General features: G+C 38.8%; 1 pseudogene across 1 annotated transcript; it reads right to left on the reverse strand.

Moving 5' to 3' along the window:
* Positions 1-250: 250 nt before the first annotated feature.
* On the reverse strand, positions 251-8627 carry LOC147569131 (gamma-glutamyl peptidase 5-like; annotated as a pseudogene). The gene is made up of 4 exons (XR_015238560.1): positions 8319-8627; positions 963-1115; positions 669-836; positions 251-516 (listed from the first exon to the last, which is right to left on the reverse strand). The product of XR_015238560.1 is annotated as a gamma-glutamyl peptidase 5-like (transcript).
* Between the last annotated feature and the right edge of the window lie 11218 nt (positions 8628-19845).

Below are 19845 nucleotides of genomic sequence, written 5' to 3' on the forward strand. Positions count from 1 at the left end.
TTCCATCGTCATAATATTTCTGTTCTTTCACATAGTTTTTCCCGTTTTGAAGCACTTATTATAACATCAATCCTTCCGTGACAAATTTTTACAAATAATTTATAACAAATATGTTCAAATAAGTATTTTTATTCTTTAAATACTAGTTTTAGTATTGACAGATTGCTTTGAAATGAGAAATATTAGAAGTAGAATTTTATTGATCAATAATCAACATTCAACAATTACAAGAGAGCCTTCATATACACGCATGAAGTTGAGACTTCATTAGGCTTTAACAAACTTCTTAACTAACTAAAGAGTTCTTAACTATCAAATAACTTACTTACAACTAACTAATCTGAGGTAGATGAGTCAGACAAGTCCACAACTTCGGATGAATGAGCATCAACGCCATTATCCTTAGCACTTCACCTTTAAATGACCCTTGAGAAAGCTTCTAAACAACATCTTTAATGCCTCTTTGTCTGGCCCACTTGCCTCTACAATAGTCTTTGCCTTTTCAACACGAAAATCCTATATATCATAAAAAAAATTCTCATGTTATATAACATAACATAATTTATTTGATTAAAAAATCTTACAAAACATCTAAATTCTTTACCAAAGTATATATAGTGAATTGTTGAGATAACTTTGAAAGTCTTTTAAATCTCATCAATATATACCTGAAAAAAGTTTTGTTAGAGCAGACGATCCAATAGGTGAAAGAGTATCTCCTTATTGTACTCTGGATGACCTTGAATACCCATGATGTGATCTCCATACCTAAACATTTCGATTGGAGTCTTACTAAACCACGCCATCACTTCAACTGATGGTAGCAATTCCTTAACCTGTGAGGGGGATAAATGTGTTTCTTTTGAGTTTCTTATCGATGTTTAGTTGATTTAGCTACTCAAATAGAGAAGATATAGTGTGGTAGAGAGTTACATGTAACTTTTGCTTTTAGAATAGCTAACCTCATCACGATGAAATTCAACTATCGCTAGTGTAGTAGGTAATTCTAGAGAAGTCAATGCAGTATTAGATGGTAAAAGATTGATAGTTGTCATGCCAATATCCCACTCTGAAATTGCTCGCCCTGTCTTTCCCCCTAATGCACGGCATAATATCTGCATCAATATAAACATATGAAATAAGACATATTTTGGGTTAATAACCATTTCAAAAACATATATGTATCTATACGGTAATGTTATTATAAAAACAAGTAAGAATTTAATATAACTCTACAGAGAGGATTACAAGTCTAAAAAGAGTTAGTAAACGTTACTGGTGACCAAAACAAATGTCAAGAACTTGTTTCTTCAAATAATTCAATTTCTTCAACAGATTAACAAGTTTACAAATTCATAAATCACTCCCATGAGCATCGCTACAACTACCAGTAATTACAAATCCCTCAAACCATTCAATTTGTTTCTCATCTGGGAATTCACCACAAAATACTCTATAAGCTTCCCAACGTTCTCCTTCTTTTCCTAACATTTCTCCAAATAACCCAAGATATCCACCATAATTGTTCTTCATGCTAGAACTCCAAATATCTTCTCTCCCTTTCTCTAACTCTCTCTCTCTCTCTCTCACACACACACACACAAACTAAGGGCTCTTTTCTCCCTCTCTACCGTTCATGATTGACATGAGAGGAGTTGTATTCATAAAACAAAATGACATGTTTTTTTTGTCATTTCAAGCCAACACAAGGAAAGGTTTATCTTTCTCTTTTGAATCATTTTTATGGAGGTGGAATCATGTAAGTTAAAAAGAAACATGTGAAATTAAAATTTAGTTTGTTGCCATCGTCGCATGCTGCATCCCTTCAACCAACTGTGAGGGTAAGAAATCGCAGGTCAAATAGTCAAGTGGACCGGGCCGTTTACCGGAAGTCGCACCTTCACCTGTGTAATATACTTGTGGGCACCGACGACGTCTGTGGGCACCGACGACGTCTGTGGGCACAGACGACGAAAGAGACAAAACAAACGTGACCGTAAGATCCTAGGGGACACCGGGATGGTGCCGGCTTAAGGGGACTCCGACGGGCAAATCAGTAAACTTGACAAATAATAAATAAGAATTATAAACCAGAGTTTGAGCTATAGAGTTAAATATGTCTAATACGTTATCTGAATAAGACGATCGTTGGGAGAGAAGGTGATACAACCGGCTGTATACTTGCCTAATTCTCTGGTCGCCGAGTAGGATAAAGTGCTTGCACCTCTTGGTCGTGAGGAGAAAGAAGGACCAGTTGTCTTCCTTGATCGGGCGGTCGTCAAGAGAGAGAAAGATCACTCGTCAGCTGCTTGATCAAGTGGTCGTCAAGAGAGAAAGATCACTCGTCTTCCATGATCGGGTGAAGAGATGCGGGTAGTGGCAGTCGTCGGTCGCCTGCGAAAGGTTTGGATGGTCGAAGCGAGAGAGAAAATAAGTGGTTAGTCGATTGCGAGTGAATTTGAAAGTCGGGTGTTCTTATCCGTAGTCGGATTTCTTAGTTGATAATCAGATACCCCGTATCATCCTCCTCTCAGTCGTTTTATAGCATGGGTGGTCGACTGCCATCCGGTGACTAGCTGTCCTCTTTAATGTGGTAACGCCCGGAGTTGTTACCATAAATACGAATATTGTAACCTCCCAATGGGCGTATTCGAGATATATTCGTCTTAGATGACTGTAACGTCTCCTTGACGAATGTACGGAAGGAGGTCGGCCTAGGAGGTGGGGACTGACCCCTTTATCCAAGGTTTGATGCTCTTGTTCCTTTGGTGTGCCTGAAGATAAATGGGTCGGGCCCATTCAGCCATTAATTCATGGGTTTGGCTACCGTGTAAGCCCATTAACCATAAAAGTCTAGGGGCGCTCCTGGCAACGAATTTTGGCCCATACAATTTGTCCCCCACTCTTTAAGTCGACGGAGTGCGGAGACTTGGAAAGTAGTCCTTCAGAGTCGTGGAGACTGGTTCGGAGTTTGGTGTTGTTGTATTCACAACCCGACATCTGTCCCGCAGAGTCGTGGAAGGGAGAAGGCTCGCATTCGATGAAGAAAACATTCTTGGAGACTCGATAGACCATGTCAGACTTATCCGACGTTTTGTTTAGGTTCTTTGGATATCCATGTGTCTTTCATCTATAGTAGCAAAAAGGGTAGTAAAGGTGACAAAAGTCATCCTCCAACAGATCGAAAATATCGTCAAAGGCGGGCGTGGGACGCGGTCAACCTAGGTTGGTGAGCCACGAGAGTCGGTTACGATCGACTGAGTTGAGGTCTTATTGGTCGTAGGTCAAGTGTACGGTTGGTGCACACTGATCGTATGCCAAGTGGGCAGTCCTAGATCTTGCGCGGTCGAACGATTGAGGCCAAACGCGCGGTTAGTATGCGCTGACCCGCGGTCAGCGCGTGTTGGACGCGGTCACGCATGCTGTATCGGATGCGCGGTCAGCACGAGCTGACTCGCGGTCAACACGCGCTGACTCGCGGTCAAGCTCGCACGCAACGCGTGTTGACCCGCGGTCAAACACACAGTTTTGGTCTATTGACATAGTTTTTGAGTTTTGCTGACTCGCTCTTGTCTGTTGACCCGGGGTCAAATGCACTGACTGAGTCAGCACGCATTGTCCCGAGGTATAAATTCAAATATCACTTGCTTTTTCCTTCTTTCTTTTCCAACTATTAATTACTTTTGACTACCTCTTTTTCTTGGTTGCTAGTTAATGACTTGGTAGGTGATTTCTTTTATTACCTTGGGGGTGTAAGAAACCAATAGTCTTGGAAGACAAATTTTTGTTTGCAACATAACCTCCACAAGTGACAAGTCATTTAATTATACCTTGGGTAGGGTTGTTCAGCCTTACTCTCTCCTTTTTATGTAAGTAGGGATGCCTTCTACTCTTTCTTTCTCAAGTGCCTTTAGGTGTGGTAGTGTTGGAAGGAAGGGAAAGACAGGTGACATCCTTCAAGCAAGATCTACACAGTAATGTTATTATACAAACATGTAATAATTTAATATTACTTTAGAGAGAGGAGGACAAGTCTAAAAAGAGTTATTAAATGTTACCTAGTGACCAAAACAAATGGCAAGAACTTATTTCTTCAAAGAATTCAATTTTTTCAACAGACCAACAAGTTTATAAATCCATATATCACTCCCACGAGAATCACTACAACTACCAGTAATTATAAATCCATCAAACAATTAATTTTGTTTCTCATCTGGAAATTCACCATATAATACTCTATAAGCTTCCCAACTTTCTCCTTCTTCTCCTAACATTTATCAAAATAATTCAAGATATCCACCATAATTGTTCTTCATCTACTGAGAATCTTCAGCACATGCAAGAACTCCAAATATATTTTCTCCTATTTCTCTAACTTTATCGCTCTCAGACACAAACTAAGGGTGCTCGTTTCTCCCTCTATACTATTGATGATTGACATTAGAGGAGTTGTATTTATAAAACAAAATGACATGTTTTTTTTGTCATTTCTAGCCAACACAGAGGAAAGGTTTATATTTCCCTTTTGAATTATTTTTATAGAGATGAAATCATACAAGTTAAAAAGAAACATGTGAAATTAAAATTTATATAGTTTCTTGCCACCGTCGCATGCAACGTTTGTTGTTGCATCCCTTCAACCAACAAAATGAAAAACTCATCTTTCTCTTGTGCCATTTTAACAGAGTATTTGGAACCATGAGAGGACATTTAAATCTAAGGAGAAACATTAATAATACATTTCTTTTCTCAAAATTGTCTCCTACTATTTCATTTGTTTGTAACGTAGCTTATAATAAACAATTTTAATGTATATTTTAACACAGGTTTGGTTATGCAATAGAAAATGATACCTCGATTGAAATTTCGTGTCTATATAATATAATTTGGCGCCTTTATGAAAATATGATAGTTATCATGGTTAGTTCTTATAGTAATCAGATTGCTCCAAATATATAAAGACCAGTTATAATATTTTTACTTACTTTAGTTGAAATGCTATCAAGTGTCTTCTGATTTCAGACATTATTATTTTAGCATATTTTAAATATTTCCAGAAGTCTAGGATATTGGTTGTGACACAATGTCCTCAAGCATTAAAGACATCTTAATTTTATTGAATTTCAAAGTTATTTCATAGTTTTTTCTTTGAATATGGCTAGAGAATTTCTTTTAAAACATGGAGGACACTATTGAATATACTGATTTTGCAATAGGAAAAAAACATTTATTGACTAAGACAGAATATATTTATTAAGAAATAAAATATTGACATTAATTAATAATGATGACGATAACAATAATAAATGTATTATTTTATACAACATAGGATATATTATTATAAAACAATATTTAAGTACAATATATGTATTCGTAACCCGGCATGTGTCCCGCAAAGTCGTGGAAGGGAGAAGGGTCGCATTCGATGAAGCAAACATTTTCGGGGACTCGATAGACCATGTCAGACTTACCCGACGCTTTTGTTTAGGTTCTTTAGATATCCTTGTGTCTCTAAGCTTTAGTAGCAAAAGGGTAGTAAAGGTGACAAAAGTCATCATCCAACATATCGAAAATATCGTCAAAGTCGGGTTTGGGACGCGATAAACCAAGGTTGGTGAGCCACGAGAGTCGGTTACGATCGACTGAGTTGAGGGCCTATGGTCGTGGGTAAAGTGTAAGGTTGGTGCATACTGATCGGACGCCAAGCGGACAGTCCTAGATCTTGTGCGGTAGAACGCTTGAGGCCAAACGCGCGGTCAGCATGCGATGACCCGTGGTCAAGCGTGCGGTTAGCGCGTATTGACCACGGTCACGCCTGCTGTCTCGGACGCGCGGTCAGCACGCGCTGACCCGCGGTCAATCGCGCTCCGTTAGCGCACAACCAGCACGCACTTACTCGCGGTCAAGCGCGCGGTCATCACGCGGTCAAGGGCGCGGTCAACAAAGGCTGACCCGCGGGCAAGCGCGCACTCAGCGCGTGTTGACCCGCGGTCAAACGCACAGTTTTGAACTATTTACTTAGTTTTTTAGTCTTGATTACTCGGTCTTGTCTGTTGACCCATGGCCAAATGCACTGACTGGGTCAGCACGCATTGTCCCGGGGTGTAAATTTAATTCTCACTTGTTTTTTCCTTCCTTTTTTGTCAACTATTAATTACTTTTGACCACCTCTTTTTCTTGGTTGCTAGTTAATGACTTCGTAGGTGATTTCTTTTATTACCTTGAGGATGTAAGAAACCAATAGTCTTGAGAAGACCAATCTTTGTCTGTAACATAACCTCCACAGGTGACAAGTCATTTAATTTTACCTTGAGTAGTTGGGTAGGGTTGTTCAACCTTACTCTCTCCTTTTTCTATAAGTAGGGATGCTTTCTACTCTTTCTTACTCAAGTGCCTTTAGGTGTGGTGGTGTTGGAAGGAAGGAAAAGACAGGTGACATTCTTCATGCGAGATCTACACGACAATGTTATTATACAAACAAGTAATAATTTAATATAACTTTAGAGAGAGGAGGACAAGTCTAAAAAGAGTCAGTAAATGTTACTTCGTGACCAAAACAAATGCCAAAAACTTGTTTATTTAAAGAATTAAATTTCTTCAAAAGATCAACAAGTTTACAAATCTATAAATTACTCCCGTGAGTATCACTACAACTACCAGTAATTACAAATCCATCAAACAATTAAATTTGTTTCTCATCTTGAAATTCACTACAAAATACTCTATAAGCTTTCCAACTTTCTCATTCTTCTCTTAACATTTCTCCAAATAACCCAAGATATCCACCATAATTGTTATTCATGTACTCGGAATCTTCGGCACATGCAAGAACTTCAAATATCTTTTCTCCCATTTCTCTAACTCTATCGCTCTCAAACACAAACTAAGGGTGCTCTTTTCTCCCTCTATACAGTTGATGATTAACATGAGAGGAGGTGTATTTATAAAATAAAATAACATATTTTTTTTGTCATTTCTAGCCAACACATGTGAAAGGTTTATCTTTTCCTTTTAAATTATTTTAATGGAGATAGAATCATGTAATTTAAAAAGAAATATGTTAAATTAAAATTTAGTTGGTTGTCATCGTCACATGCAACGTTTGTTGTTGCATCCCTTCAACCTACAAAATAAAAAAAAACCCATCTTTCTCTTGTGCAGTTTTAACAGAGTATTTGAAGCCATAAGAAGACATTTAGAACTAAGGAGAAACATTAATAATAAATTTCTTTTCTCAAAATTGTCTACTACTATTTCATTTGTTTGTGACGTAGCTTATGATACACAATTTTAATGTATATTTTAACACAGTTTTGGTTACGGAATAGAAAATGATATCTCGATTGAAATTTCGTTCCTTTATAATAGAATTTGGTGCCTTTATGAAAATATGATATTTATCATGGTTAATTCTTATAGTGTTCAGATTGCTCCCAGTATATAATGACCAGTTATAATATTTTTGGTTACTTTGGTTGACGTGCTAGATCTTGTGCGGTCAAATCCATGAGGTCAAAGGCGCGGGCAGCATGCGCTGACCCGCGGTCAAGCGTGCGGTCGACGCATGTTGATTACGGTCACGCATGCTGTCTCGAACGCGCGGTCAGCACGTGCTGATCCGCGATCAAGAGTGTGCAGTCCGCGTACGGTCAGCACGAGTTGACCTACGGTCAAGCGGGCGATCGTCACGCGCTGATTGCGGTCAAGCGCGCGGTCAACACGGGCTGACTTGCGGTCAAGCGCGCACTCAGCGCATGTTAACCCGCGGTTAAACACACAGTTTTGGTCTATTGACTTAGTTTTTGAGTTTTGCTAATTCGGTCTTTTCTGTTGACCCGGGGTCAAATGCGTTGACTGGGTCAGCACACATTGTCCCGAGGTTTAAATTTAATTCTCACTTGCTTTTTCCTTCTTTCTTTGTCAAGTATCAATTACTTTTTCTACCTCTTTTTCTAGGTTGCTAGTTAATGACTTGGTAGGTGATTTTTTTATTACCATGGGCAGTAAGAAATCAATAGTCTTGGGAAGACTAATCTTTGTCTACAACATAACCTCCACAAGTGACAAGTCATTCAATTTTACCTTCGGTAGTTGGGTAGGGTCGTTCAACCTTACTCTATCTTTTTTCTATAAGTAGGGATGCCTTCTACTCTTTCTTTCTCAAGTGCCTTTAGGTGTGGTCGTATTGGAAGGAAGGGAAAGATAGGTGACATTCTTCATGCGAAATCTATACGGTAATGTTATTATATAAACAAGTAATAATTTAATATAACTCTAGAAAGATTAGGACAAGTCTAAAAAGAGTTAGTAAATGTTACCTGGTGACCAAAGCAAAGGACAAGAATTTGTTTCTTCAAAGAATTCAATTTCTTTAAAAGATTAACAAGTTTACAAATCCGTAGATCAGTCTCATGAGCATCACTACAACTACCAGTAATTACAAATCCATCAAATAACTAAATTTGTCTCTTATCTGGAAATTCACCACAAAATACTCTATAAGCTTCCAAACTTTCTCCTTCTTCTCCTAACATTTCTCCAAATAACCAAAAATATCTACCATAATTGTTCTTCATGTACTCAAAATCTTCAGCATATGCAAGAACTCCAAATATCTTTTTTCCCATTTCTTTAACTCTCTCGCTCTCAAACACAAACTAAGGGTGCTCTTTTCTCCCTCTATACCGTTGATGATTGACATGAGAGGAGTTGTATTTATAAAACAAATGACATATTTTTTTTGTTATTTCTAGCCAACAAATGGGAAAGGTTTATCTTTTCCTTTTGAATCATTTTTATGGAGATGAAATCATGTAAGTTGAAAGGAAACATGTGAAATTAAAATTTAGTTTGTTACTATCGTCGCATGCAACGTTTGTTGTTGCATCCCTTCAACCAACAAAATGAAGAACCTCATCTTTCTCTTGTGCCATTTCAACAGAGTATTTAGAACAATAAAATGACATTTAGAACTAAGGAGAAACATTAATAATAAAAAAAAATTCTCAAAATTGTCTCGTACTATTTCATTTGTTTGTGAGATAGCTTATGATACACAATTTTAATGTATATTTAAAACAGTTTTGGTTACGCAATAGAAAATGATACCTCAATTGAAATTTCGTGCCTTTATAATAGAATTTGGTGCCTATATGAAAATAAGATAGTTATCACGGTTAGTTCCTATAGTGTTCAGATTGCTCCCAGTATATAATGATCAGTTATAATATTTTTGGTTACTTTGGTTGACGTGCTATCAAGTGTCTTCTGATTTCAGACATTATTATTTTAAGAAATTTTAAATGTCTTCAGAAGTCTAGGATATTTGTTGTGGACACAATGTCCTCAAGCATTAAAGACATCTTAATTTTATTGACTTTCAAAGTTATTTCATTGTTTTTTGTTTGAATTTTGATAGAGAATTTCTTTTAAAACATGGAGGAGACTATTGAATATACTGATTTTGCAACAAGAAAAAAACATATATTGATTAAGAAAGAATATATTTATTAAGAAAGAAAATATTGACATTAATGAATATGATGATGATAAGAATAATAATAATAAATGTATTATTTTTATACAACATAGGATATATTAGTATAAAATAATATTTAAGTACATTATATGTATTCACAACCCGACATGTGCCCTGCTGAGTCGTGGAAGGGAGAAGGATCCCATTAGGTGAAGCTAACATTCTTGGAGACTCGATAGACCATGTCAGACTTATCCGAAGCTTTAGTTTAGGTTCTTTGGATATCCTTGTGTCTCTCAGTTTTAGTAGCAAAAGGGTAGTAAAGGTGACAAAAGTCATTATCAAACATATCGAAAATATCATCAAAGGCGGACTTGGGACGCGGTCAACCTAGGTTGGTGAGCCACGAGAGTCGGTTACGATCGACTGAGTTGAGGGCCTATTGGTCGTGGGTCAAGTGTAATGTTGGTGCATACTGATCGGACGCCAAGCGGATAGTCCTAGATCTTGTGCGGTCGAACGCTTGAGGCGCGGCCAGCACGCGCTAACCCGCGGTGAAGCGCGCGCGGTCACGGTCAGCACTCGTTGACTCGCGGTCATCACGCGCTAATCGCGGTCACGCGCTGATTCACGGTTTGCACGGGCTGACTCGCGGTCAAGCGCTCAATCAGCGCGGGTTGTCATGCGGTCAAACGCACAGTTTTGGTCTGTTGACTTAGTTTTTGAGTTTTGCTGAGTCGGTCCTGTCTGTTGACCTGAGGTCAAATGCGCTGACTGAGTCAGCATGTATTGTCCCGGGGTCTAAATTTAATTCTCACTTGTTTTTTCCTTTTTTCTTTGCCAACTATTAATTACTTTTAACCACATCTTTTTCTTGGTTGCTAGTTAATGACTTGGTAGGTGATTTTTTTTATTACCTTGTGGTGTAAGAAACCAATAGTCTACGGAAGACCAATCTTTGTCTGCAACATAACCTCCACAAGTGATAAGTCATTTAATTTTACCTTGGGTAGTTGGGTAGGGTTGTTCAACTTTACTCTCATTTTTCTATAAGTAGGGATACCTTATACTCTTTCTTTCTCAAGTGCCTTTAGGTGTGGTGGTGTTGGAAGGAAGGGAAAGGCAGGTGACATCCTTCATGCGAGATCCCCACGATCTTCTTCATTTTCTTGGATTTGTAAGGTGAGTTTCCTTCATTTATTTTGTATTCCGAATGTTGCGATCATCTTATTGTTGACAACCTCAGGTCCTCTCTCAGCGGTCGATTCTCCTTTGTTGTAGGGATAAAAAATATCCTCCTACCTTCTTTAAGCTCACCCTACACTTGATAATTTTCAGTGTTATACTCGAGTTGAAAGAGGAATTCTTCGTTACTTATAATGGGGGTAGCAGGGTCTCTAAGTTCTAAGCTATGACAGGTTTAGGAGAGAATCCTACTTCATAGTTAAAGGATGTTGACATAGTTGTCATTCGACGCTTATACGACTTGGTGGAAATTCGTTTGCCCAAACCTGTCGAGCTCGTCTCCAATAATTAGCCCCTTGGGTAGTTTTTTATAAACTCCCATTTCATATCGGGTTTCGTTTTCCTATCCCGGATATTGTGCGCGGTTATTTATGAACTCCATTTTATGAAAGAAAGCAATGTAATATTGAGGAAGGTTGTTGTATTGTTTTCCTTAATACACAATAATATGAGAATAATAGATAATGTAAGCCAAAGTCCAAATGTCTTGGATACATCATTTGGGTGTTCGTGGATCATGTTCATAACTTCCATAAAACTATTTCTAAATACACTTGTAGATTCTTGAGATCATAAAGGTCATTCTGGACTGCTAATATAATTTGAATTTATAATTTCATTCCTAAACTTAATCTGATTCTTAAATTTGTAATGTCATTCTTAAATTTAATCTGATTCAAGATAGGGAATTCATCATGAATGTCAAACAATGCCATAAAATTTTAAACTTCATGAATCTAAAATTAGAGAATAAAGATTAAAGATCCTAATGTCTTTATGTATAAAGCTTCAAACTTATATTAGCGTACTAGTGAAGGATTTATCTGTTCGGTCTGAAGGAGATGTCCTTCCGAAGGAGTGTCCTTCGACCAAGGTGGCAATGCGATCAATTTGTCAGTTAGGATAACGATGACCACACGTAAAGATCATCCAGTCCGGTCCAATTAGGGGTCGTAATGCTTTGCTAGAACCCAACTACGATCGTCGGATCAAGGAGTTGATTCGCGGCTAACATAGACCGGATCCTACAACGGGTTACACATAAGAGTGGTAGCTTGATCGGAGAGAATTGACTAGACGGGAACTGACTAAAGTTGGATGGGATTCGACTGGAAAGGCCGAAAGGGTCCGAATGGAGATTCGGGACAAGATAGAAGGAAGGCTCTTTGGGCCGGCCATGAGATGGCCGACCAGAGTAAGTGGGCCGGCCATATAAGGCCCATGGTGGGCTGCCCTGGCCGGCCACACTTAAAGGGTTATCAAAATACCCCAAAAGGGTATTTTGGTAATTATCTTTTCTGTGACCCAGAAATAGAAAACCTAATCTGAATGAGATTCTAATTAGGGTTTGTCTATATATTGGGTCAGTTGAGAACAGAAAAGGTGTGGATTTTTCTCTAAGGAAAAATGTACAGCTCTCTCTCTCTCTGAATATACAGCTATTAGAGAGAGAGGAATATAGAGAAAAAGCTTCCGTTCTATCAATCTAGTCAAAAAGAAGTGTTCTTCTCAACCTTCTATTAAGTCCTAGCAGTCTGAAAGGAAGGGAGATCAAGTCTATTCACTCGGTGTCTCAAGTAGAGGAGCTACAGTTGGAGCTCTCGATCTTTGCATGCGATTGGAATGGTTCGAGGGAAAAACGCGTTAAGGTATTTATCCCTCTCTAGTTCATTGATTAGTTTATGCATAACGATCCTGGGAAATCTAGTGTTAAACATGAAATGTTTGAGATTCCGCTTACAACACTAGTTAGTGTATAGGATACACAAAACCCTACAGTGGCATCATGAGCCGGTTGCATGAAACTATCTCTGACTAGTCGAATTAGATTCGAGCTTGATTGATTAGATGATTTTATGTTTAAATAGGGATTTAGACATGAAATTGATTAGTTTAAATTGGATTTAGACTTAATCGGATAGAAAATTGAAAGAGTTTCAATGGGAGGACTCTAAAATTTGATGTTTTTGAAAAGAGTTTTCAAAAGAAAATTTTAAAGATGATGGTTTTTTGAAAAGAGTTTTCAAATTGCTGAGTTTTGGATGAAGATTCATCAAAACAGCAGCAAAAAGTTGGAAAATTTTGAAAATTGGAAGAAAAGATGGTGCTGTCCAGGAGCCGGACTGACCAGGACGCGTCTGGCCAGTCGCGGACGCTCAGGACGCGTCCCAGTCCTTCCCGGACTGGGAATCCGAGAACGTCTCGGATAAGGACGCGTCCGAGTTTTTCTCGGACAGGAAGACGCGTCTGAGAGCGTCTCGGACTGGGAGTCCGAGAACGTCTCGGACAGGGATCCCGGGAGATCCGCGTCTGGCACCTAAGGTCGCGTCTTCCAGACGCGACCACAGAGAAGTCCGGACGCGTCTCGGATTGAGAATCCGGACGCGACCAGGACTAGACCTTCCAGAACGCGTCTGGGACGCGTCTGGTGAGACCAGAAGCTGTCTCGGACTGGGAGTCCGAGAAGCATAGACTTGGGCAGAGCGTCTAGGACGCGTCTGCGGGGCTAGGAAGCGTCTGGCCTAGGGCCGGGACGCGTCCACCCGAGGGACTTGGCACGGTCTGGAACGTGCCAATCCGGGTTCGACCTTGGTTCGGACCTTGACCGAGACTTGACTGGGTCTAGTCAAAGGGTCCCTTGACCAAGTTTGACTTAAGTCTTTGGAGTTAGACTTAGGTCTTTTGGGCCTTGACTTAAGTGGGAGGTTTCTGTTTTCTTCTTCCGACTTTGACCATATTTTTTCCGAAAGCGACCCGGGCCAACCAAAGCCTGAATCGGAGTTTTTCCATAACGATTTCAAAATCTTTTAGGATAAAACCAAACGAGCAATTAGTTAGACTTAAGGCACGTTAGACATAAGGATGTCGGTAGTATCTCCCGAAAAGCTATCTAGAACATAGCAAACCTAGATTCGACCTAAGGAAGCGAATCTTATACATACTTGGGTGTTTTATGAATGTCATATTATTATGTATGTATGGATGTGAATGCGGGTTCTAGTATGGCCATAGAATTGTTCTATCTTGTTTTTAAGCACGGATGGGTGCCCGATGTAATTAATTTAATTTCAAGTTTTCTACGATCTGCGAATCGTTGAGTCTTGTAATTAAAGTTAAGGGTACAATTGAGTCCATTGAAGAGCCAAAGGATGAGATCGTGGTTCGAATGGGAGAATTCAATGGATGTTCGAGGATGGAGATCCAGGCGAACGGAGGCTAAACAAGCAAAGAACCTATGAAGATTAGATCTTTTAGGTTAGGGGCCATACTAGGATCATGTCTGCTTGATTTATTTTCTCGCGCGCATTTACTTATTTACGTTTTATGTGGTGTATGATTATGTTAGAGTTCACAGTAATGCATGCAAACAAAAACGTAAGAGTCCCCAAAAAGAATTTTGAGTAATGCCTACCCAGATTAAGACACCTGTTGCGCCCTTGTTCATCGATGGTGGGTCATGCCAAAGCAGGGTGCCATCTTTTACCTCGGGACAATACGGGTAGACCTATGAAGAGGCCTACATGTCTAAATGGTTATACTCAACGAGTCAGCAAATGGGTTTTGGATTTCGAGGCAAAATGATGAATTGAACACATAAGTGCTATTCATCAACCAAGAGTCATATGAGATATGATCAGTAAGGAGTTACTCACCCAGGAGGGTGAAGTTAAGGGCAGTGCCAAAGTACGCTTAACTTCACAGGAATGGGATCTTGGAATCATATTATTCAAAGGGGGACGGTTTTCACTGAATAATATGGCAAAAAGTGTTTTTGGAATGATAATAAGTTTTAGGATTTTGTTTTATTTTCTTTTAAAAGTAGAGAATATATGACTGTTAGAAAATAGTTTTCCAACCTTCGTTCATTCCTTTAGAAGGAATTAAACGAAAATTATTTTCATAATTGGAAAGGAATCCGAGAAGCGTTCTCGAATTCGAAATAAAGAAAACGTCCGAGAATATATCATTCCTAATGTTCATTGTTTCTTCGGACGACTAAGGATAGATTATCCAAAGTCTTTTGTGAACATCCATAAAATTCTTCTCTCGCGTAGGGATTAATGATATGGATACGTGCACAACCATTCGACAACTAAAGGAAGAGTTCCACTAGAAGTCGTGAATGGAGAGGATGGTGCCTCTAAGAAAGTCGTCTTGAAAAGAACATTGAGGAAAAATGAATCTAAGAAACGTTCTTAAGATTCAGAAATCAAAAAAATATAAGAAGAGTTCTTATGATTCAAAAGGTTAAAGGGTCGTTGTAAAAGTTTGGCTAGGCCATTCAAGGAAACTACCCTGAGTACCTGGAAGACGAAAGAAAAGGAATTAGGTATTCTGATTCTTATATCTTTGTTGACTAAGTTAATCTAGCAAGTTTTGTAGATTCCCTTCGTGGAAATAACATACTTGACTAAAAGAAGAAAGGATCCAAGAGGGAGCAGAAGCAAGAGTTGCTAAGGATGCTGAAAGGGATCAAAGTCTTCTTTTAGACACTAATCTAGGTAGAACTTAATAAGAGTTATTATGTTCTTCTAGAAACATCAGATGTTTTAAAATAGTGCTAAATTAACGAAAGGTTCTTAGAGAACCAAGAGCGTTAACAATGATACGATATGCTATAATCAAAGGATTCGGAGAGGACAACTCATGTTTTGTCATTGGTCAAATTGACATAAAACACATGAAGAAGATCCAATGGTATGGATTTCTAAGTCTAATGATTTTGAATCATACGACACATGTGAATTTTGTTCAATATGGCTATTTGACAAAGTCACCTTTTAGAAAGGGAGAAATGGCTAGTAAATTAATAGTCTTTGTACATACAGATGTACGTAAAACTATTAATATACTAACTAGAGTTAACTTGAATCCACTTGACGAAAATATAAGTCATTCGATTGGATCGAGATGATGAATATTTGAATCAGAAATTTGATGACCATCAAAAGAAGTTGAGAAATAGTTTCTCACCTTGCTCCACAAACACATCATATGGATGATGAGTCTAGTGGGAGTAATCGAACATGTGAGACATGAGTCGATCAATGATGGGTTAAAGCCAATCTTCCGAACACTTTCTGGGATATATTCTCAAAACGGTCGTTCATCCTAGCTAACCATATTCCGTCAAAAGCTGAAAAGACACCATAAGAGTATGGGTTTGGAAGGGTTCCAAAAGTGGTCTTTTCTGAAGGTCTATAGATATGAAACGTAAATGGTTTCCGAGAACCAAGTTTGCATATCAAGAAAGAATATTTATTTATGGGATAAATAAATATTGGGGATTCTTCCACAAGCAATCAGATAACAAGGTGGTTGTTGCTCGTGGTGGTGTCTTCCTTGAAATAAGAGTTATTTCAAGAAGACAAGTGGGAGAAATATTAGATATCGAAGAAATTCGATCTGAGCAACAAACTGACACCGTTGTACCGATGTCAGAAGTCGCGATTCCTAACTATTCTGAGCCGATAGAAAAGGAAAGAGAGGAAGAGATGGTAGATCTCAGAGATCCTCCCGCGCAGGGCGAATGTGATTCGCAGGAGAACCCTCAAGGAGTTGAGAGTGTCTCAAAGTTGCTCACACCCCTTATAGACCTTGAAAGCTCATAAATTTGTCTCACAGGATGGAGATCCGGCTGAAGAAGAAAATGAGCTAGCTACACAGAAGCTGTGACGGAATCACTCCGAAACATGGCTTGGAGCCATATGATCAAAATGGTATCCATGTCTGAAATCAAGTTTGGAACTTGGTCTATTTTGCTTAAAGGAAGGGTTCCTGTTAAGTCCAAATAGGTTTTTCAAAGTGAAAAACCCACAAGGATGGAAACATTGGTGTTTCCCAGAGCATGACCATAATGATCTATTACTAGCAAAGGAATGTATACATGACACATTCAGGTGGAAGTTTACTCTTCTAAAGCTAGTGAGAATGCAAGCTTCAAAATCCATCAAGGGATTAAAGCGAGCAAGTAGGAGTTGGAATCTTCGATTCAGCAAAGTAATCAAGAGTTGGTTTCTTTGGGAATGAAGAGAAATCTTGAATTTAAGAAGTTCAAGAAGGTTAGTGGGAGTGACCCAGTTTACTTTGGTCCGGTATGTAGACGAAATACTAGAGATTAAGAACAACATTCTGATGTTGAAAACAGTTTAGAACTGACTCAATAAAAGGACCACATAAAGGTGAAATGCTTTTTGGGCACCAAAGATCTATGGAGATGGATCGAGAGGGTGATAAGACTTGTTCAAGGAAAAGTCTTGAGAAGTCCAATGTGAAACACTCAAAAGGAGTATTTCTACCCAAGTCTCATGGCACACAGCTTAGCAAGATTCGGAATCTGAAGGATTCTGATGAGCAAGCACGCATGAGAAAGATGGTTATGCAAAAGGCATAAGATCGGTCATGTGGGACATGATTAGCATTCACCTCGACGTCGCAAAATACTTGGAGTATTTATGGTCGTCACCAATCAAATCCAGATGAGCTGATCTGGATCACACAATGTACTTGAGAAGAACTTGTGAGATCTCGGTATGAAAATAAAAGGTTGAAAAGTCATATGTTGCAAACTTCTAGAATAAGATGACAATCTTGACTTGGAAGAACAGTGAGCTGGAAGGGTTCCAGACAGAGACTGTTGCAAACTTTACAAATAAAAGAAAATAGTTAAAACTTGGGAAGTTTTAATTCAGTATGGCGATACTGAAGATTATCATTGGATGATAACAAACAAAATTCATATAGATTTGATCTATTAACTAAACTGTCACCTTGACTAAGTATGGTGGTAATACTAAGGTCATAGGCATTAAGCTTTCCTGAAAAGCTTAGACTGGTAAACTTGGGGGTGTAAGGAGTTACACGGGAAGGCTCAAGATTTACAAACTCTTATTATCAGAAATAATTTAATTATTTCGTCGTTAAATCATGGTTTAGTATTTAATTGACGGTCCAAAATAATGAGGAATTCCAGGTAAGTTTATCAGATACGAGATCTGGTAAATGGAACCCTACTAAGTGAACATGGAATAGATTCATTATTGAGTCCCTAGTCCAGGTCATTGCATGGACAACAATGACTCAAGAAGACTAGCATGGGAATTGACTGATAGCGCAGTTCCATGGGCTATAGGAATATGGTATTTAAGTCAATTACATGGGTGTAGATTGGGGAATCTACACTGGATAACCCAAAGATGAGAGTTTTTCAAGGAGTTGAAAAAGCGTCACAAACTCTCATAGGCAAGATTGGAGAGATTCCGTGAACATGAGTGCTCCACTCATCTTATGTAAGGAATGTCGAACATTGGTACTGTCAAACGCCGCGCCGTAAAAGGAGGTTATAAAGGCAGCAAACTGGGGGAGACAGGATAGACATGAAGTTAAGTGGGAGTACAAGACTGGATGATGTCCTCCTATTAAGTTAGGAATAAGTATCTCCGGGCCACTTGAGGAGAAGCAACTGGAAAATGTGTGGCCACACTCAAATGGATTAAGAGTCAATCATTTGAATTGACAGTTGTTCTCTGGATCAAGAAAGTCTGAACGGTGTGACGTATCAGATGAGATACTAAGCGACATGGGAATCGAGCATTGCATTTTTTCTAAGTACAAGTGGGAGACTGAAGGATTTATCTGTTCGGTCTGAAGGAGATGTCCTTCCGAAGGAGTGTCCTTCGACCAAGGTGGCAATGCGATCAATTTGTCAGTTAGAATAACGATGACCACACGTAAAGATCATCCAGTCTGGTCCAATTAGGGGTCGTAATGCTTTGCTAGAAGCCAACTACGATCGTCGGATCAAGGAGTTGATTCGCGGCTAACATAGACCGGATCCTACAACGGGTTACACATAAGAGTGGTAGCTTGATCGGAGAGAATTGACTAAACGGGAACTGGCTAAAGTTGGATGGGATTCGACTAGAAAGGCCGAAAGGGTCCGAATGGAGATTCGGGACAAGATAGAAGGAAGGCTCTTTGGGCCGGCCATGAGATGGCCGACCAGAGTAAGTGGGCCGGCCATATAAGGCCCATGGTGGGCTGCCCTGGCCGGCCACACTTAAAGGGTTATCAAAATACCCCAAAAGGGTATTTTGGTAATTATCTTTTCTGTGACCCAGAAATAGAAAACCTAATCTGAATGAGATTCTAATTAGGGTTTGTCTATATATTGGGTCAGTTGAGAACAGAAAAGGTGTGGATTTTTCTCTAAGGAAAAATATACAGCTCTCTCTCTCTCTGAATATACAGCTATTGGAGAGAGAGGAATATAGAGAAAAAGCTCCCGTTCTATCAATCTAGTCAAGAAGAAGTGTTCTTCTCAACCTTCTAGTAAGTCCTAGCAGTCTGAAAGGAAGGGAGATGAAGTCTATTCACTCGGTGTCTCAAGTAGAGGAGCTACAGTTGGAGCTCTCGATCTTTGCATGCGATTGGAATGGTTCGAGGGAAAAACGCGTTAAGGTATTTATCCCTCTCTAGTTCATTGATTAGTTTATGCATAACGATCCTGGGCAATCTAGTGTTAAACATGAGATGTTTGAGATTCCGCTTACAACACTAGTTAGTGTATAGGATACACAAAACCCTACAACTAGTGCCACAACCTTACAAATTGAAAGCTTAGGTTATCATTCAAATCTAATTGCATCTCGTTTTGATTTTGATTATTGTTTTACTTACATTAAGAATGTCAACAAAGATAGTATATGCCTCTCTAAAAGTTAGGCATGGATTACGAATACCATCATACATCTTGTTTTTTTCAGAAGGGAAAAGACAACAAAAGCTTGTGACAAACTTGTTCTCAGAAACCACATAGTTGATTGCTCCACCTACCTAACTTGTCTCATTGAGTTATTCTTTTCTTAATATTTTAATATTCATAAGTTACAATTCCTAAATAATAATAATAATAAGAGTTAAGGACAAAGACACATAAAAAAAAAGTTTCCATCATCATAATATATATGCTCTTTCATATAGTTATTTTTTTCCGTTTTGAAACACTTATTTTGACTTAAACTTTGACCTGCTATAGTTTGCTCATCCGGACTCTGATTTGACCTCCGTTTTCACCCACGGGCTCGTATTGGACTCTACTTTCACCCAATCATCAATATTTG

The sequence above is a fragment of the Eschscholzia californica genome, unplaced genomic scaffold, assembly GCF_041429995.1.
Source record: "Eschscholzia californica isolate CP2 unplaced genomic scaffold, dmEscCali1.0.p SCAF_1, whole genome shotgun sequence".
Lineage (NCBI taxonomy): Eukaryota > Viridiplantae > Streptophyta > Magnoliopsida > Ranunculales > Papaveraceae > Eschscholzia > Eschscholzia californica.